Source organism: Manacus candei, unplaced genomic scaffold (assembly GCF_025592945.1).
Source record: "Manacus candei isolate 608988 ecotype Guabito, Panama unplaced genomic scaffold, ASM2559294v1 h1tg000010l, whole genome shotgun sequence".
In the NCBI taxonomy this organism is placed as follows: domain Eukaryota; kingdom Metazoa; phylum Chordata; class Aves; order Passeriformes; family Pipridae; genus Manacus; species Manacus candei.
In genome coordinates this window covers 4,099,604-4,119,478 of record NW_026138058.1, presented here as the reverse complement: position 1 = coordinate 4,119,478, position 19,875 = coordinate 4,099,604, and the positions used below count along the sequence as shown (strand labels likewise).

The following is a 19,875-nucleotide window of genomic DNA, read 5'->3' as shown; positions in this document are numbered from 1 at the left end:
CTCTAATACGTGTTTAATATATCTTACAGATATTATTATATGTTATGATATGCTCTTTTTTTGTCAGATGAAGTGTCCCATAACCACAATTAACTATGTAATTGCAAGTTCACCAGTCAAGTCATTAATAATTTCCAAACATTATGGGTTATTCATATACTTTCCACTCCAAATGCTTCCCCAGTCCAACCACTGCTTAATCAGGACTGGTCAAACCATTACATCTGCAGTTTATGGTGCATAAAAAGGAAGGCATGCCATTTAGGAACAGCCAAACACCTTTCTGTCTAAAAAGAAAAGAAAAATTCCACAAAGTATTACTGTCTGCACATCTGTAAAATCCCCCAAAATTACTTTCAAATAACACATTAAATGCTGAATAAAACTAGCACTATGTGTTTATGTTTACATTGTCTGTGTTAGATAACGTTTCTCCTTAGGAAATAGCTCACAACCTCATTGCCAGCATTTTTATTTCCTTGTCTTTTAAGTTCATTTGTGACAACTTAATATCAAAATATTCTCAAGTATACAAAATAGGTGAGAGCTTCTGTTATGTGTAGTGTATTACACGGATTTTAGGCTAATTAAACAATACTGCAAGTATATAAAAGGAAAATAACTTGTTTCTTTGTGTCAGTGGACATCTTTTATTCTTGTTTTCCAAAATGTATACTAGGTAGTATGCATATATGCCTAATATGAAACCCATGAACATCAATATACTAAATACAACGCACTAAATACAGTATGTGTTATCTCTGTTTTGTTCAGGTTACTGCAGATCTCTTTTCCCAGCTCCTACCACCTTGGCTAGAAGTGGACAAAAGGATCAGAAGTTCAGATTCTGCTTCTATTGCCGTGAAAGACATAGGAGTAAAAATAATTAGCACTTCACAATAAAATGGAAAGCACGATTTTAAAGAAGCCATGCAGCAGTCTGTGGAGTCAGCATTAAACAGTTCAGGTTGTATGTGAATGGGGTCAGTAGCCCATTTGGCTTGCAGCTGGCCAAACTGTGCAACAGTCTTCTCCCTCCTTCCCAAAGAAGGCAGACATCAAAGTTGCAGAGCCAATGCAACCCTACAAAACAGAGCTCTGTGTAGCATGTTTTTTATTACTCTTGTGGTCTGCAACCGAAAGTTACTGGTTTGAGTTCATATATTGATCTACTGACATAACTTTTTTTTCTATTCATTGCAAAAGAAAGTTGTAATTGAATAGATGCAAGGCAGTCCTCAGTAAGTCACCGCCAAAAATTGATTCTGCATAAAATACTATGCAAAATGACTATTTTGACTGTACCAGACAAAGCTCTCCTTAGATGGAATGGATCCATTCATTAGCATAATGCAGGGCCAGATGATTCCAATCAATAACAGAAAGTCCAGCTGGAGGCCAGTTAGTAGAGCTGAAGCCCAGGATCAGGACTGAGGTCAATATTATTTAAGATTTTCATGAGGGAGGTGGACAAAGGGAAGAGTGCAGCCTCAGCAGGTTCACAGATAGTACAGGACAGGGCGTAGTGCCTGAAACATCACAGGCACAGGGTTGTGTTGCCATTCAAAGGGACATGGAAAGGGTGAAAAATTGGGATGAAAGGAATTTAATGAAGTTCAAACAAGGGGAAACATCCTGTGGATTAGTCTTTGCCCCTTTTGGAGCATCTGCTTCCCTGATGGGGCAGTGCCTGGCACTCTTGTAACATCACCTGTGACAGTCTGTGACCTTGATGTTTTTCAGCAGTGCCTGTTCCCTCACAGTTTGTCCAGGACTGCTGTGGATACACACACACAAGACATGCAGGCAGGATGTTCAGCTTGTTCTATCAGCTTTGGCAAAGGGGACAGCAGCAGCTCTGGGCTCTGTGCAATTGCAGCCCCTTCCAGTGCCTCTCTTCCCTCTGTCCAGTTGCACAGTGCCATGGGTTCCATAGGAGACTGTCCTGGGACTGTGAATGCAAGAGTGCCAGGCACACTAGCAGGGAAGATTCTCAGTAAGTTCTTCTTTCTTCCCTGACCACATCTTCCAGGTACCCTGTGCTAGCCTGGTGGTGTCTGGGGGATTGTGTGGGGGCTTGGAGTTTTGGAGGGAGCAGCTCATCTCCCAGGACCCTCTGGCAGCTTGCCAGAGCCTGCCACATGCAACTCACACACCTCAGCCTGAGCGCTGGGGAGGTGTGAAGGAGATTAAGGTTTTCCTCTTGCTCTCCATCCCTCCCGTCTCTCCCTGCGCTCCAAGGGGATGCAGAGAGAGAGGCACAGCCTGGTCCAGCCCCACATCTCTCTGCCCTGCCCCAGGGCTGTGGCTGCTTCCTAGCCTTCAAGAGGCTCTTCTTTTGCCTCTCTTCTCCCAAAGCCTTCTGATGCTTCCCAGACTTTTCCACTCTTGCACAAGGCAAGCTGTGTCACTTCACATGTCTCTCTTGGCAGGACATGGCATCAGGCAGTGAGGAAGCCATGGGGGAGAACAACTCTGCTGCAAGGGACAGTAGCATGGGCCAGGCACTCCAGGCAAGGTTGGTGTCAGTCTCTTGCCATGTGTTATATGATGAGAGGAAATGGCCTCAAGCAGTACTGGGGAGGTTTAGAGTGGATACCAGAAAAAATTTTTTGCTGAAGGGGTTATGAAGCGTTGGAACAGGCTGCCCAGGGAAGTGGTTAAGTCACCATCCTGAAGGTATTTAAAAGACCTGCAGACATGGTGCTTAGGGATATGGTCTGATATAGGATTTGGCAATGTTAGGTTTACAGTTGGACTTGATGATCTTAAGATCTTTTACAACCTAGATGCTTCTGTGACTCTGATTCTATTACTCTGAAAGTCATTACAAGTATGGAGATTTTGAATGCTGTAGTTCCTGTTTCCTTCATTCCTGCTTGCTTGTTTCCCACAGACAAACTTATGTTACTATGTCATTCTTTTTTACTCCACTCTGCACCACACCTACTGCTGGTTAGGAAAAGAACATACTTCACCCCACATCTGGCAAACTGGCCCTTGAAGGCAGGCTTCAGGTATTCAGTATCACTTTCAGGAAGGGTGGAAGAGAGGAGATTTGCTGCTAGGTTTTTAGGAATGAAAGAACTTGGGTGGATGAACAGTTGACACTGGCTCTTCAACACCACTGCACAATGTACTTGGAAAAGATGACAAAATAATCCCAGTGTGTCTCATCCCAAGAGTGGTATTGCACTGGTGTACCTGTTCAAAGTAACACTGTAGTGAACAAATGTCAAGATGAAAAATACCATCACACTCTTTATCTATAGAAATTTATTTTCATGGAAGTATTTAATGAAAGTCCCTTTTTGCCATACCTTTATTTTCAGAATTAAAAAAATGTTAGAACTTTCATATCTTAAAAAGATAAAGAACTTTAGACTGAAAATAAGATCTACCAAAATAAAAGTGTGTTTGTTGATGGGGAACAGAGGGAGTGGGCAGGGCTAGAGGAGGTAAACTCACCTTCCCTGGCTACAAAAATCCTGATGGCTACTGAAAGTTAAATTCACTCTGACTTCGATGTGTTTCAGATCAGGCTACTCCTCAGGGTATTTTTTAATCTCAGATTAATCTCAGTATTTACTATACTCTCTTCAAGATGATTCGTTCAGACACAAATTCCTAAAACAGAGAGGAAAAAAAAATCCGCTGGTTGCAAATTAGATGAAATGCCAGTAATGGCATTGATGAGGGACGCCCTTTTAAATCTTCAGAATGTAAAATAGAGAAATAAGAAGGCCTGCTATAAAAAGTTTCTAAAGTATAGAGAATATTTCTCAGTTATGGAAAGAACCACAGCAGGATTCTTATGGTATCATAGATTTCACAAGTGATTTATTCATTACTGTTTCAGACAACAAAGGCCTGATTTACTTTTGCAAAACAGGTTAATGTTGATAGATTTCAGGCAAGGTGTGAAGAATATTCAGTGTTCAGCAATGGTAGGAAATGTTTGGACTGATGTAGTGTTCCCTGGGATGCAAGGAGCCAAATAAACACACAAAACTTGAGATAATGGTTAAAAATTTCTTATCAATTTTGAAAGAATGCGTGAATTTGAGATGGATGCTCTCTTTGGTTGGACTTTCAAAATCTTGCCTTCCTTTCAGGAGTACAATACCCTTCTAGGGCCAGTAACACAGCAGAAGAAAACATATTTGGATTCTCAGTTTTCTCCTCTTCCAAATTCCTCCAGGTGACAAATAGTGCTGAGTTTTTCAAGTGAGCAGAGCTACAAATGTTTGACTGTAAGATGGAGATTAGGAGCCTGAAGGGCTGAATGTAGAGCTTTACCCTTAAGGGGGCTGAAGGAAGTGCAGCCAGTTACCCAGATGTGTTTGAGCATAAACACAAAAGAGTGTCTGAAGTTCAGTTCTCCCTTTGGTCGTTAAATTTGATTTTTAAGGAAGCTACAAATTTATGCAGATATCAAGTTTGTCCTACATGAAAGAAAATGTATTATGCAAATACACAGGAAAATTAGGTACCCACTTCCTCTCAGGTAGCTTCCTCATCAATGTTGAAACGGTGGGTACTCCAGACATAGCACAGGAGTTTAGTATCTCACACATTCCATGCATAAAGGGAAGCAGAACATTCTCTCAAAGCAGAAGAGCAAAACTCAGGAAAACCCACTTGGAAAGTGTAAGGAAAAAACTGCTACCCTGAGCTTACTTCTATTTCATCTTTTTTATTTAGATGAGGATAAAGAGAGAATAACTGTTTTGTTGAAAGGTTTGCATGGCAAAGAGTATAATATTATTTACCTATTGGTCTCCACTTTAATATATCTATAAGAAAATTATAAATAGGAGTATGAATCTTTCTAAAAAAGACCAAGCAGAAATGTGGAAGGAGACTTAGGGACTTCTGATGGATCAGTTTACTCATCCATAAGCAAAATGACTGAAGCGTGACGGAAGATCAAAAGCCATGCAGTGGTGAAACAGTGTTACAAACAACTTCCTCATTTGAACAGAATTATTTTTTTATGTTTCCTTGTTTTTCAAAGTAGTATTCTGTGAGGAATTATGAAGGTAAAGTTTAGAGCAAGTATCTTTTGCATGCATAAGGATGCATAAGGCTCACTAGACAGTGCAGAATGATGAAAATATGTGTCCTGAAACAATCTCTTCTAGGACAGGGTGGTATTTTAAGCACCAATATAACTTCAACAGTTCCCTAGTCACACACAGAAAAACATCAGTAATAACAGAACATTGTGAATATGCATTTTTTCTAAAGTTTCTATTTAATTGGGATTCCTGGAATCAAGATGTATGCCTCTGAGAAAAACACTACACGTTTTTGTTCTAAGATTCTTCTCTACATTTTCAGCTTATGTAACACACTTGAAAGCTGAAAGGAATTCAGCATGCATGGAATTAGAAACAAACATTGAATGGTGACTTCATGCACTATATTAAATATTTTGGTTCTTTCAGGATTTAAGTAGAATCTTAATGGTATACTCAAAACTAATGTAAACCCTGACATAAAGTATAAAAAAACCCACTGCTATTGCCTCACTGTTAAAGAGTTTACATTTTTATAGTATTTTAACAAATAAAATGGATTTAAATTATTGTTCTATTCTCATTTTTTCACCTTTAAAATCACTTTCCACTGTGTATAGGCAGCTGAATTGTGGCCTTAATTTGATTCATCAGATTACTTTTAAATGTCTTCTTTACCTTTCTGCATAAACATGAATATTTAATCTCTATCCAGATCTCAGGAGAGGACTTTTTATGAGAGAATTACGCAGGAATAAAGGAAGAATACAGTAAATAGCAATTATGGAAGGAAATGAAGCAGAATATAATTTTCTCAAGTAATTCAAACTAATTGGAGTTTGATCAGGACACTAGAGTGAATTTTCTGACCCACTGAAGAAATCTGAAATCCTATGTAATTCAGCTTGTAACACTGGTGATTTTTGCAACTTGTGTAGACATTTCCAAACCATGTCCCACCCATCACACTGAAGGGGACGTGGCGTAGTACTGTCTAAAAGGGAAAATTGACATACATGGGATCACCAACTTATTTCTTTAAGTTTGCTGACCTTCTTCAGGGCAGTGCCCTTGCTGGGTGCTGATTTTTAGGGCAGTGTGTCTCATTCTGCACCTACGGTGTCTCTGACCAGTTCACAGCCTGAAGCAAGATTCCCACCACTCATGTGCTTGGGCCTCCTTTTCCATGTGTTTTCTCCAACTTCTCCATGAGAAGTTTTCCTCGTACAATCAAACACTCCTCTCTGAACTCTGCATCCTTTTACTGATGATATAAGCTATGCTGCACTGTTTTTTACCTTACTTCAGACCCTAAAAATATGTCTTATTTTATCTCCAAAGGCTTTTCTGTGGCTCCATGTGTGCTCCTGGCCAATGCTGTCAGATACACAGAGGATGTGTTATTTTTTAGCAAATTTCACTTTTATTCTTTCTTCAACACTGGCCTCTTTCCTTAGCACTTTTATCAGACAAAGCAGTCTTGGGTGTAAAGTTTCCATAGACACTTGGGTGTCTAGTTTCAGAAGTATTTTCTTTCTTTGAGATATTTCTGATTTATTGCAATGCTTTAAGGATAACCACAGTGTTTCTGGTAGGGTTTTTAAACACTAAGATGTATTCTTTATCCGAATTGTAGATTCATTAAAGTCTGTCTGGGAAAAAATGGGGAATGTGGTAGCTTTGGGCCTAGAAGGCTTTTCTGCTGGGGAGTTCACAAACTGGGTTTAATAACACCATCAGTTATTACCAGACCATTGGGATTGTCCAGTCTGTGGGAGGTTCGTTTTAGTGGCCTCGTTAGCACCTTTCTCAGCTCAAGAGAAAATGGTGTTTGCCCTTGTTCGTGTAAATTTTGGCCACATCAGAACAAAAAAAACAAAAAAAAGCCAGTTAGACAGGTGGCATTGCTATTTCACCTAGTAGGTTTGGGGAAAACACCGTTTATCTCCCCCCCGTGTCAAAGAGTCATTCATAAGAGGAATTGAAAAAAAATATCGTGAACACAACTAAAATTATCATTAGCTTAAAACCCCTGTGATTTTAGAAATATTTTCCCTTGAATTTACTTTCTGGAGTAATTTTAATCTATACTGAGGACAGATAGATAGATAGATATTTTCTACTCAACTGAAGTATGCCAGAAATGCCCTCATTTACTCTAAATTGCATCTGACATTCTGATATCATCAGACTACTCCAGGCACTCTAGCTATTGAAATATTTCCTGAGGAAATACTACTTGACTTGTCAACACAATTACTGCCCTATTATAAGGCAAACAGATGCTTAGAAAAAGCACCATAACATTCATGTTCTATTCGGGGGTTTTCTACATAAACTTCTGTACAGATCTCATGGAGGAGCATTAATAACTAAAAACCATTCCTCACTGATGCTAGGAATCTATTGTCTCTCTCACAGAACCTCTCTCTTAGGACTCTCATGTCTTTGGTAATCTTTCTGTGTGTCATAATTTTCCTCTAATAAGGTTTTTCATCTTTGATCTTTTGAAAAGCTCAGTAAGCTATCAAAAAACTGTGTGTGGGGGGAAAAGCCAGGTGTTTATGGATTGCAATAATTCCTTCCCTGGAAGTACAAACCCTGTGATTTTCACACATATTAAAAACAGCACAAAAACCAGACAACAACAAACCAAACAAAAATCTGAAAAATCTACTTTTTTTTTTCCTTTAGAAAAAGAAAACCCAAAACCATTTATACAAAAATATCAATACTTCCTTCTACATCCTCATCATGGCCTGTTAGTTTTTCCCTTGCCTCTGTTTCAACTCTTACAACTGTCACAGATACAAACATTGGCTAAAGATGCCTCTTGTCAAAGCAAGCATTTCAGCCTACAAACAGGTGCCATCATCTCTATGGAAACCTGCTCCCTTTTGGACAAAGTACTCAACTGTGATCAGTCCCTATAAAACCACCATGTAAGCAATGGAACCATTAGGGATGAGCTGGAATCTGAAGGAAAACATTCAAGATATTGCAGGCAGACACTTCTCTAGTCTCTCATTTTCCTGCTGTGACAAGATGTGAACAAACTTCTTTGGGCACAGACAGCTGTGGCTCTGTAGTGACCAAAAGAGAGTGCAGGGATAACTGTTTCTTCCCAATGTTGGCCAAAAAGTATATATATATATATATATATATATTTCCTTTCTGGTTTTGTTTCAAACTTATTTCCTTTCCAGAATTATGGTAAAAAGTAAAACTCTTTTACGTGCCACAGAGGCTACGTTGGCTGCACATAGGGAGCTGTGAAATGAACTTATAAAGTCAGTGAACACACGTGAAGAGAAAAACAAACAAACAAACAACAAAAAAACCAGCTTACTTGAAAGGAGGTTCACTAAAAAGGGATAGAACTGTCTCCCCAATGGCCTGGATATTTTCAGGTTCACAGTTGCAGTGACATTAAGTATGACAGCATTGCATGTTTACAGGTGGAATATATTTTCATTTTTACAGGGTCATCTATGACAAAACTGTTATGGATAGGATAGCACAGTAAAACCAAGACACATCTAACTATCACTAAATTTTGCCCTGCCACGAATTACTCCAAAATCGTCTTTCAAGGTTCACTGCTTTCACAACTCACAAAGATGTTGCCAGACAAAGGAGATCTACCAGAATGTTACACCAACAGCATTGTTGAATCAAAATACTTTTTCCAGGAAGGCAAAACCTGGAATATCTGCCCCATTTCCAAACACACACACACAAAAACCAGAAAAGTGCAGCCCCAAGCACAGAGCTGGTGATACTGTGAATTTTTATTACCATGAGAACTGAGAAAGACTGGCTTCATTAAGAAGGATCAGGCTCTAAGTGTGGATGGATGTACAATCCATACATTTCTTTTGCAATCCTTGTGACATTTTTAGCAAAATCCTTGATAAACAAGGCCTCCCTGAGAAATAAAGCATTATCAGTTCTAGAAGGAAGTTGCTACATGAAACAAAAGGTGAAAGAAAAGCTCCATCCAAAAAAAAAAACAAAACACAAAACCAAAATCACAGCAGAAATTCAACATTATTACAGCAGTCTCTAAATTTGATAGCCATCACAGGACTAAAGCAAAATGCCATGTGTGTCATTCAAAATTCAGGATAAACACCACTCTGGTTTTGCTAGTGGCCAGACCTAAAGGATAAGTTTAATTTTAGGCTCCAGTATCCTCATTTAATTTTTTTTTTAAACTAGTTTTTTAATTGTTGCAGGCTGACATTTCCAAAGCTATCATAAGGGTATGGGCTTCACTTCTTTGTGCAGTTCTGCCTGTCTCCACTTGGTTCCTAGTCAGGAGCTACAGATGTGGGCAATGGTCTCAGTTGCTCAGCCATGCATATTAGCCATGGCTTATTATTAAGCAAACAACACAACTATATTTCATTCATTTGTCTGAGATCACTAAAGCCTTTGCTGAAGAGATGCCTCAGTGGACTGGGCTCACTGTGAGTCAGAGCAGCAAAATTAGGCAGGTTCCTCTTTCAACTATTTTGTGACCTGAAACAGTCTTCAGTGTCCTGCTTTATATATAAAGCAGAGAAATAGCAAGAACAAAAATAACTTGCTTTTCATACTCTTAGAATAGGAAAGTTTCTACAAAACTAATCAAGCCTTCCCAGTGCCCCTCTCTACTCTATGAAAACCTTGCTGTGTTACATTATTCTTTGAAAAATTCCTGCTAGAAGCCTTTAGCCAGGGTAATTTTCTGCTACAGAGGCACTCTAAGCACAAATAGCTCATCTCCTGCTGTCAATTACATTCAGAAAGAATTCACACCCCCAGAGTTATGGAAGAATGGGCAAGTAATTTTATTTTTTGAAAGGAAGATGCGATGTTAGCTCACACAGTCTGACTGCCAATATTAAGGACCAGTTTTTTAAAATCTATGTAATAATTAGAATTATAGAACCATAGAATGTCTTGAGTTGGAAGGGACCTTAAAAATCATCTAGTTCCAACCCCCCTGCCATGGGTAGGGATACCTCCCACTAGATTAGGTTGTTCAATGTCCCATCCAGCCTGGCCTCGAACACTTCCAGGGATGGGGCATCCACAACCTCTCTGGGTAACCTATTCCAGTGCCTCATCACCCTCACGGTAAAGAACTTTTAATTTAACAACTTTTTAATTAGGAGACAGATCAAAGGAATGCTTCTCTCCAAAAATAGTATCCTCCAGCAAGGGCACCAGCTCTTCCTGACTAGCTTTTGTGAGGACACACACATCAAAAAAGACAGACTGCATAGCAAGAAAAAACCCCTCACACCAATTAGTGCATCAGTCAATCAGCCATCCAGAAAAGACCAAGTCTGCATCTCTCCCCATACCAACCTTTATCCTCAGAATAAGCAGCACAGATAAAACTTACTTCTTATTGGTATAAAGAGTGGATCAAACAGCCTCTTAGTGTGCAGGAACCCATTTTAGCCAGCAAACAACCAACTTGGATTAAATCCAACCTAACCCCATCCCTCATGTAAAACATAGAATGGTCCAGAAATGCTAGACAGAGAGAGAGAGGCACAAGCCTTCTTGTCTCCTCCCCTCCCAGAGAGTCAGCCCATTTGCAACACCTGGACCAATTAAACGCCCTCGACAGGGCCTGTTTATCACTCTGGGCAGGGAGAGGATGCACCTGGCCTGGGTGTGTTCTGGGCCAATAGGCAGTATTTCCCTATCTCTTGCATGACAAACTGCCAGGCTGGAACAAAATAGCTCATGGCCAGGCTTCTTTTCTCATGGTGTGCTGTGCTCTGCACAGCATCAACAATTACGTTGCTAAATGGTCCATTGGTGACTGTAGCTATGGACAGCTGCTACATCAGGATGGGCAAAAGCTGCCTTCATTTGATGAAATGTGTCCCTTGACAGTCGGAGTCAAATGGATTTCACACTTAGTGACATCATTCCCTCAACACACCACTGCTTCCAAGTGAACACAGCTCTGCACCCTTGGCAGAAAGCGTGTTCCAGTAGTTTTGAGTTCACTCATGCCTTAGTGGATTTTTTTTTCCCTGTGTACTTCTGTGCATAGAAATACTTGCAGGCCAGATCTTTGATGCATCCACTGGATGAAGATTGTCACGCAGTTGTCACTCGAGGCAGCATGAGATTCCTTACCAACTGCACATGATAACATGAGGGCAGAATGGTTACTCAAAGCCTCCCTAGATGACCACTTCAGTTCTGGGGTGTCCTACTGCGTGCATGACCAGAACTATTCAGAGTAGTGCTCTAACTCTTGATAATTATTTTCAATAAATGATCATTCTCAGAGAGTTGCAAGATGCTCTACTCCTTCAAATACCATTGTGTGATTTGCAGAAATAATCCTTATTTAAACATCCTGCTTACTTTACTAAATTTTGAGCAAAACACTGTGGAATTCATATGTGTTCTTTGTAATACAGCAGTAAAATCTAACACTTTATGTCAAAGATGATCATATTAACGTTGCTTCCTTTACTTAACATTCCCCATTTTTCAGATACTCAGCAACTTGATCTAGTGGAAGGTGTCCCTGTCCATGGCAGGGTGGCTGAAACTAGGTGATCTTTAAGGTCCCTTTCAAACCAAACCTTTCTGTAATTCTATTATTCTATGACATTGAAGATTTTCACCTTGATAAAATTTAGTTTAATTTTTCTTTTATTTTCATAGAATGAACTTCTTGATTCAAGTTATCAGATTTGGTCTGAGTTTCCCAGAGTAGGAACTTATCCATAAGCAACTGCTTAGTACACTTCAGGGTACTAAGTACACAACAGCTTCCTTTTCTATAGTCTTTCAAAAAAAACAAAGGATGAAAAGATTTTTTTTTTCAGTTTAAGTTTATCTCTAATGTATTTTACAAGAATTTAAGGGGGGGGGAAGATTATAGCAGATTTCTAACCTCAGTTTTTGAATATAGACTAATAAATTAATTTTTCAGGCAACTGTACAAAAAAAAAATAAATCAAGAAATCTAGTTTGTAAGAAATATGTAGACATTGTTTAAAACTGAGTCAATTTTGATATTGACACCGGAATTTTTTTAAGCAGAATGACCCACTCTGTGTACAGCAGCAGCACAATTTTAGATCTAGCATCCCACGGATGCTCTCAGTCAGAGTGGCTTTAGCTAAAAGACAGTATCTTGGCTTCTTTATGTTCTAGACGCTGTGGTCTTGAAAGTTTTGTGGGTTTCTCCTCTTTGGTTGGTTTGTTCTTCTTTTCTTTTTTTCCCCTCACCTACTTCATTATTTCACCCAATGAGAGGAAAAAGTAAGAGGAAGACTATCCAAGAGGTTGTGGCTGATGTACTTAATGGTGATTCCTTACTCATTTTACTGAATCTGTTGTTTAAGACAAGGATTTATGATGTTAAAATATTTAAGTGACTGTGTCTCTGTTTTCTTGATACATATCCTACCTTAACACTTCCTGAATGTGTTTTCTCTAGTTATCCCCAGTTACAATTGTGTTTCCCACCAATTTCAACTTCACCCCTGACCTAGGCATTGCCTCAGGGTTTTACATGTCTGGACCTACATACTACAGTGCCTAAAGTCCTGCTTCCTTACCAAAGCTTTTAGCACCTCACATCTTACCCCTGCTCAGTGTCAGTGCTGAAAGATTCCTTCTGCTGCCTCTTTACATTTTGAAAAGAAGAACAGTTGTTGGAGATATTGCCAGACATTTTGTCCATTCAGGACACCTGGCAATCCATACCTGTTTGGAGGAATGCCATCCCAAAGCAAACTAGGACAAAGCTGGAGGAATGACAGGGTAGTCCTAGCTGGTCAACCAATACAATGCAACCTCAGTTTATTGCACACTGAGTCATAGTGAAACTGGACAAACTATTTGTATCATACTCCTGTACCCTGGTATTTAGATTCTAACACATGTTAATTTTCCTTTAGTTGCTCTGGTACCTGTTATAAACAGAAGGTTCAGGGCACTCCGCTTATCACAGAACCATAGCGTGGCTTGGATTGGAGGGGACCTTAAAGATCATTTACATCTGTGGACAGGGACACCTTTCACTAGACTGGTTTGCCCAGAGATTCATCCAGCCTGGCCTGGAACACTTCCAGGAATGGGGCATCCACAACTTCTTTGGGCAACCTGTTCCAGTGCCTTACCATCCTCACAGCAAAGAATTTCTTCCTAATATCCAATCTAAACCTACTCCCTTTCAGTTTTAAGCCATTGCACCTTGCCCTGTCACTTTGCCCTTGTAAAATGTCTCTCCCTTTTTCGTGTAGGTTGCCTTCAGGTACTGGAAGGCAGCATTTAGGTCATTGTGAAGCCTTCTCTTTTCCAGGCTGAACAAAACCAATTCTCTCAGCCTCTCCTCGCAGGAGAGGTGCTCCATCCCTTTAATCAACCTAGTGGCCCCCTTCTGGACTCACTCAAACAGGTCTAAGTCCTTTCTGTGCTGAGCACCCCCAAGCTGGATGCAGTGCTCCAGCTGGGATGTCCCAGAGCAGAGGGGCAGAATCCCCTCCTCACCCCACTGGCCACACTGCTTTGGATGCAGCCCAGGACACAACTGGCTTTCTGGGCTGGGTCATGTCCAGCCTCTCACCCACCAGCATCCTCAGGTCCCTCTCAGCAGGGCTGCTCTCAATCCCTTTATCTCCTAGTCTGTGCTGATACCAGGGTTTGCCCTGACCCAGGTGCAGCACCTTGTACTGGATCTTGTTGAGCCTAATGAAATTCCCATGGACCCACTTCCGAGTTTGTCCAGGTCCCCCTGGATGGCATCCCATCCTTCAGGGTGTAAGTTGAGTTGAGTGTCAACTCAACTGCATGACTCAGCTTGCTGTCCTCTGCAAATTTGCTGAGGGTGCACTCAATCTCTTCATATATGTCATTAATGAAGATATTAAATAACACTGGTCCAAATATGGGTATGCTGAAGTTTCTTTAGAACATTAGGATCCTCATAAGTCTCAAAAATATTTTTACCTTTTCTTTCATTTTTAGAAGAGCTGCTTTTAAAGAAGTGGCCACTTAATAATCATTGTATGTGCAGGTACAGGAAGTTACAATCTAATTTTAACTTTGGAACGTAAAGAAAAACTACTAAATTGTATTTTATTTCTTCGAGGCAGGTGATATTTTTGTGTCAAACACAATGTATATTTATCAACTGTCCTTTCCTACAGCAAATCCTGGAATTTTTTCTTTTTAGTGCAGGAGCATATAGGCTCCTTCACACTTCTTGCACTTAAAGTGGTGACGTTTTCCCATGACCCCAACATGCAAGGCAGAAGTCAGTGGCAAAAGGTTTTCTTCTACTTACTTGTATGCCTACACATTACCCTGTGTCATGAAATTAAAAGCTAGACAATATTAACAATGTAACCTTGCTGCTGGAACCTTAAATGAAAGGAGAAAAATGCAAATACAAACCAAGAACTTTGTGATCAATTTTTTTTTTCACTATGGCTCAGATAAATATCTATAACTGTGTATTGTACTATGCTCTACTACATAAAAGAATAGGGAAGGATGTTGCAAAGCCCAAGGCTTCTTTTTCTCGTAAGAGTGGTCAAAATGCTTAAATCCAACTGCAGAAATTAATAATGCTTGTTGGTAAAAGTGGTGCAGACATTAAGAATGTTTTTCTGTAAAAGTGTTTCCAGAAGTTCCAGCTGAGACATAAAGTGATCTGCTTTCTCCTCCTCCCCCAAGATTTTCTTCTTTCATCAAATGCAAACAAAACTACTGTTAAAGTGGATTACAAAATTGTTTCTCTATAATAAAATACATTTTTATTTTTAATTAAATTAAACATTAAGAACCTGAACGCGTAAATCCTTGCAAGGTGAGAAATTTTTATTCTTATGACTGAACCTTACTACTGACACTCACAAACACCTTCAAGTGCCTCTTCAGCTATTTAGCAGATTCCTTGAATGGTACGAGTACTCCTGTCCCATCTGAGCAACTCACTCAAGCATGTTTGTACATTTAAGTAAAAAAGAAGTAGTTTTAAACAGCTCATTGGAATGATTTTTCTGTGAGTATTACTCACATTTAAAGATAAGTCTTGTATTCCTTGTAATTATGATATAAACCTAGACAAGTTCCCCTTTTCAGCTGTGCTGTTCTGGAGCGAAACACATGCAACTGAAAGCAGATTCTGGCACAATCTGTGCACAACAAATCTTGAGGCTCTTATCCCAAAGTCTATAAAACTGGGAAAAGGATGACACTACCTAGAATCTTCAATGAATTCAGATGCAAATCTCTTATAGTCACAGTATTCAAAACAGCAACAACAACAGACTCATTGTTTTCTGCTAAATACTGTATATTGAAAAAGGATTAAAAAGGAAAAAAAAAAACTCAAAAAACTTATGGTTCTGAACACAACATACATTTCAGAAGTGATTTCTCCCAATTCCAGTGCCTCTGGTACAACGGATACCAAAGAAAGGATAGGAGACTAATGAAATGATTCTCCTTTTTTTTTTTTTTTTGGTCATTGGTATCTTTAAAGGTGCTTAAGACCAGTTTATAATTTCACCATCAGTCTTCCAATTTGTTATTTTGTGCTCAACATAAACTTCTAGCTACTTCTGAAAATAAATTTCAGTGTTTGTCTTCCTGTGACTGTGGATTTAATTCTTCTCTTTTATCATAATTGCAACACTGTGCAAAACGGAAAGCTGCACAGTTCACCTTTGCTGTGACAAAATGTTAGTATTTTTTAACAGAAGTAAAACCAGAACATGTCAACTCTATTTCTCTTGATATTTCACAGTTATCTCAAGCGAATGTGAAACTTTTAATTATATACTTTTATCTATTTCAGCCATTTTTAAGCATCACAACTGATTTCAAACCTTTTAGTTCAAATATACATATATATATAACTATAATCTTTCTCCTCCACAGGATAACTGTCACAATATAAACAGCATTCAAACTTCCTTATTTGTCTATCGCTCAATGCTGAACTGAGAGATGAAGAAAAAAAAAAGAAGTCACAGTTCCTCTAAGTGGACTGCCTTAATTTACCCTACACTTCTACTGTTTATGGCCTCCAAGCCTGCAAAATTACATATGCTGATAGTAGTTCTATACTGGATGCTTTTTCCCATGGATTATTCTGTGGATTCAACCCAAGGGCTCAGGAGATCTAAGATTCTGTGGACAAAAAGAGCATGAAAGAAACCTAACAGAAAAGAACATAAAAAAATTTAGAAGATATTAATGCCCTTAAGAAGAATAATTTCGTTTTGAAACTGTTTTCAATAATTGCTTTATCATGTAACCTGATCAGACTGGGAGTCCACTTGCCACTCTTCTACTGGATTCACTTAACAAAAGTATTATCTTTGTCCGAAATAACATCACTCGAAACTCATCTGAACAACTACAACATAAAGTTTTATGTAATACAGTGCTAACAAAGATAACTGAATAATGCTGGCAGAACACATAACACAAAGAGAAATTACTTCCAGAATCAACTACTTTTAGCACTTCTAGTAAAACATTAACTACAGTTGTTTTCTGGGAAACAGAATAGGGAAGTTTCATAAGAAAAAAACCCGCATCTTTAAAGACATTTTGTCAGGCACCAAAGCTTTGACAGGTTATACACCATTTAGACACAAGCCCTATGTTTGTGTACACTTGTCTTTGTTTAAAACCTGCCGCCACAATAACGTACCGAGACACAGCAAAACCAATTTTTCTTTTTTTTTTTTCTTTTTTTTTTTTCTTTTTTTTTTTTTTTTGCGCCTAAATTTTAGATTTAAATTTCTGGCCGCGTTTATTTTCCCGAACCGCTGGAAGCACAGGAAGGTTTCGGGCTGGTGGTGGTGCGTTTTCCAGCCGCCCGCTCCCTTCCCCGGCACGGATGCCCCCGCTCCCGCGTCCCGGAGCGCTTCCTTCTCCATCCCTCCCTCCCGCCCGCTGCCGAGCGCTCCGGCTCCCGTTTGTGCCGGTTTCTCATCGCGCTTCCCGACCCCCCGAACCCCGCGGGATGCGGCAGCCGCGCCGCCCGCTCCCACCGCCCGGCCCGGCCCGCTCCCCAGCCCGGCGCGGCTCCGGGGGCCGGAGCAGGGCAGGGCGGTGTGGCCGGGCCAGCCGGCTCTCCGTGCTGGCGGCCGGGCCGCTACTCACCGCTGCCCGCGGGTCGCTCGGCCCCGCTCCGCCGCCTCCTCCCCCGGCCGGCAGGGATGCAGCGCTGGCAGGGCGGCTCTGCCGCGCCGAGCCTCGGAGGGAGCGCCGATGGATCCTCTCTCCGCGCCGCCGGATCCGCCGCTTCCTCGTTTTTTTGCAGCCGCGGCCACTTCCTCAGCGGGGTGTGGACGAGCGCTGCCTCCTCCTTCGCGCCCCCCCGGACCCCTCTTTCGGGCGGCGGCCCCGCCGAGAGGGAGCCCGGGCACGGGCGGCTGCACCCCCGGACCCGTCGGCGTCGCTTCTGCCGGGGGTGAGGAGCCGTCGGTCCCGTCCGGACCCCGCGGCACGGGCTCCTCGGGACCCCGTGACGGGAGTGCCCTCGGCGCCGTGTGACGGAGCTGTCCTTGGGACCCCGCCGGGCCGGCTCTCCCTGGTACCCTGCGGTTTGGGTTCCTGCCCCGCCGGCATCTGGCCTTGGAAGATGGACATGCCGCTGCTCAGCACCACGCTGGGAGTCGAGGATCGAAGTGTGTGAGATGCGGGCTTCTCAGCAGGGAGAAGCGAGTGGGTGCATGTTGGTGCACACACCGACTGGGAATTGGCGAATTCTGGAATACTGAAGTTCTGTGTCTTTCGGTACTTTGGTGAGAAAAAGATTTTTAGAGAGTTTTCTTCTGGAGCAACACAGGGGCCTACCATAGCACAGTATCTTCCCTCCTGTTATATTTCACACAAAAAAACATGCCATATTTCGATCAACTCCGGGTGTGGAGACTCCAGTGTACCCAGACAGAGTTGAAGGAAAATCCCTCTTCAAGGCTTCCTCAGCACCCTGTGTGACAGGGAATTAATTTCTGTGGCAGATGAGACCACGCAGCCTAAAGGGGCCATTATCCTTTGCCAGGGACTGCCCAAGGACAGATTGATCCTGATGTGGCTCATACAGGACTGATGAGTGGCATGATGGGCCTTGGCTGAGGCCTGAGTGGGCAGGTCTCCTTCAACTGTGACTGTGATGCATGACATGGCACGGTGTCCCGTGATGGGCAGTGCTTGCAGGAGGAAAAGTCCACTTCCTTCTTCCCCATAATAAGTTGGTGTAAACGCTGATGTGGGATACAGGCATTGTTTTCTATGTGAAAACACTGGCTCTCTTTCCTTATTGCAAAGTGGACCATACACCCACTTTATGGCTAATAGAGCTCCCAAAGTACAAATCTCTCATATTTCATGCCAGTTAGAAAGGTCTCTGGTTTTGGTCCATTTCAGTGAGACTTTTGGTAATTGCTGTAGTGGCAGTGTGGTTCTTATTGGCACTGTCTCCACATTAGAAAAAAAAATAATAACTTAGAAAACCTGATTCTCAGACCTGTTTTGATGGCACTGTTCTTCTTCTATCAACATCCAAATGTGAACAGAGCATAATCTGCAGGAAATAGCTTTTGGAAAGTCATTATTGAACTATGATCTGTTTTTTAAGGGGAAGTCTCAAATTGCTGGAAAAAAATCATCAATACTGCATAGCTTTAAGTTATACATAAACAATTCTACTGGACCTGGCTGGGAAGGAATTAACTTTCATCACAGGAGCCAATATGGTGCTATGTCTTTGCTTTGGCTAAAACAGTAACAAACAAATAATTTGTCTATTAGTTTGATAGCAAACTAACAATTTGTCTATTTCTGTACACTGCTTCACAGCGTTGATGTTTTCTCCATTTTTCAATCTGCCCCTGTCCCCAGAGGTGCACAAGAAGTTGGGAGGGACAGAGTTTGAACATTTGCCTGCAAATGACCAAAGGCATAGCCCATATCATGTTTGACAGTCAAAACTGGGGAAAGATGAAGGATGGAAAAATGTGGGCTTCTTCCAAGGTGGCCACAATGACTTTCTGGTCATCACTGTGCTTTTGGGAGGTGGTGAGTGACCAACTCTGCATCATTTGGTTTGGTTGTGATTTTTGGTTGGGTTTTTGTTTGTTTGTTTGTTTGGTGGGGTTTTTTGTTTGTTTTGTTTTTCCCCCCTTCACCTATTAAATTCTTGCTTTTGATCTTCCTATTCTATACTCGGTCCTACAGGGCAGAGAGAACTGAGCTGTGTGGGTTCTTGACTGCTGACCTGGGTCAGCTTATAACAGCAGGAGAGGGGAATACCAGTAAGGGAAGTAAACAGCTTTTAGGCTGTCCCCAGTTTACTTTGTCTTTTGTTTCGCATGAGATTTAATACCAATGTCTGAGTTCTGCTATACTGATTTTTGGTAAGGCTCTCACAACAATGAATTATGCTATTTAATGTGTTGCATGTAATGTTACATATTAGCATATCTTAAGATATATATTATCATTCCAAAACTTTCCTGTGATTTGTGACCAACTCTATATAAGGCCTGTAATCGGTAAAGTAAAATAACTCCTTTTTTCTGGCAAAATTTAATCAGTGTAAATCCGGAATTTCAGGAAAGATTCAGTAAATTTGTGGAATCTCCTACCAAATATAAATATGTACAATAGAAACTAATATTTTTTTACATAGTTTCCCACTAGGTATACAATGTAGTACTTAACTTCGTAATACTTCATACTTCTTCAGAGCATGTGAGAGATTTTCAACGCTTCCATTATTGCAATACAGTTTGAAAGACTCCTGTTTTCAGGAGGCATGATAGTTTGCTTAAATGATTTAAAAGAATACGCCTGA

General features: G+C 40.9%; 1 protein-coding gene across 1 annotated transcript in view; it reads right to left on the bottom strand.

Annotated features, from left to right (window-relative positions):
* The window catches only part of SYK (spleen associated tyrosine kinase), a 48,555-nt gene extending 31,256 nt beyond the window's left edge, over positions 1-17,299 (bottom strand). The window contains exon 1 of the mRNA XM_051777426.1: positions 17,178-17,299. The gene's annotated coding sequence lies outside the window, so the exon portion shown is untranslated. The remainder of the gene's footprint in view (positions 1-17,177) is intronic.
* Positions 17,300-19,875: the final 2,576 nt, after the last annotated feature.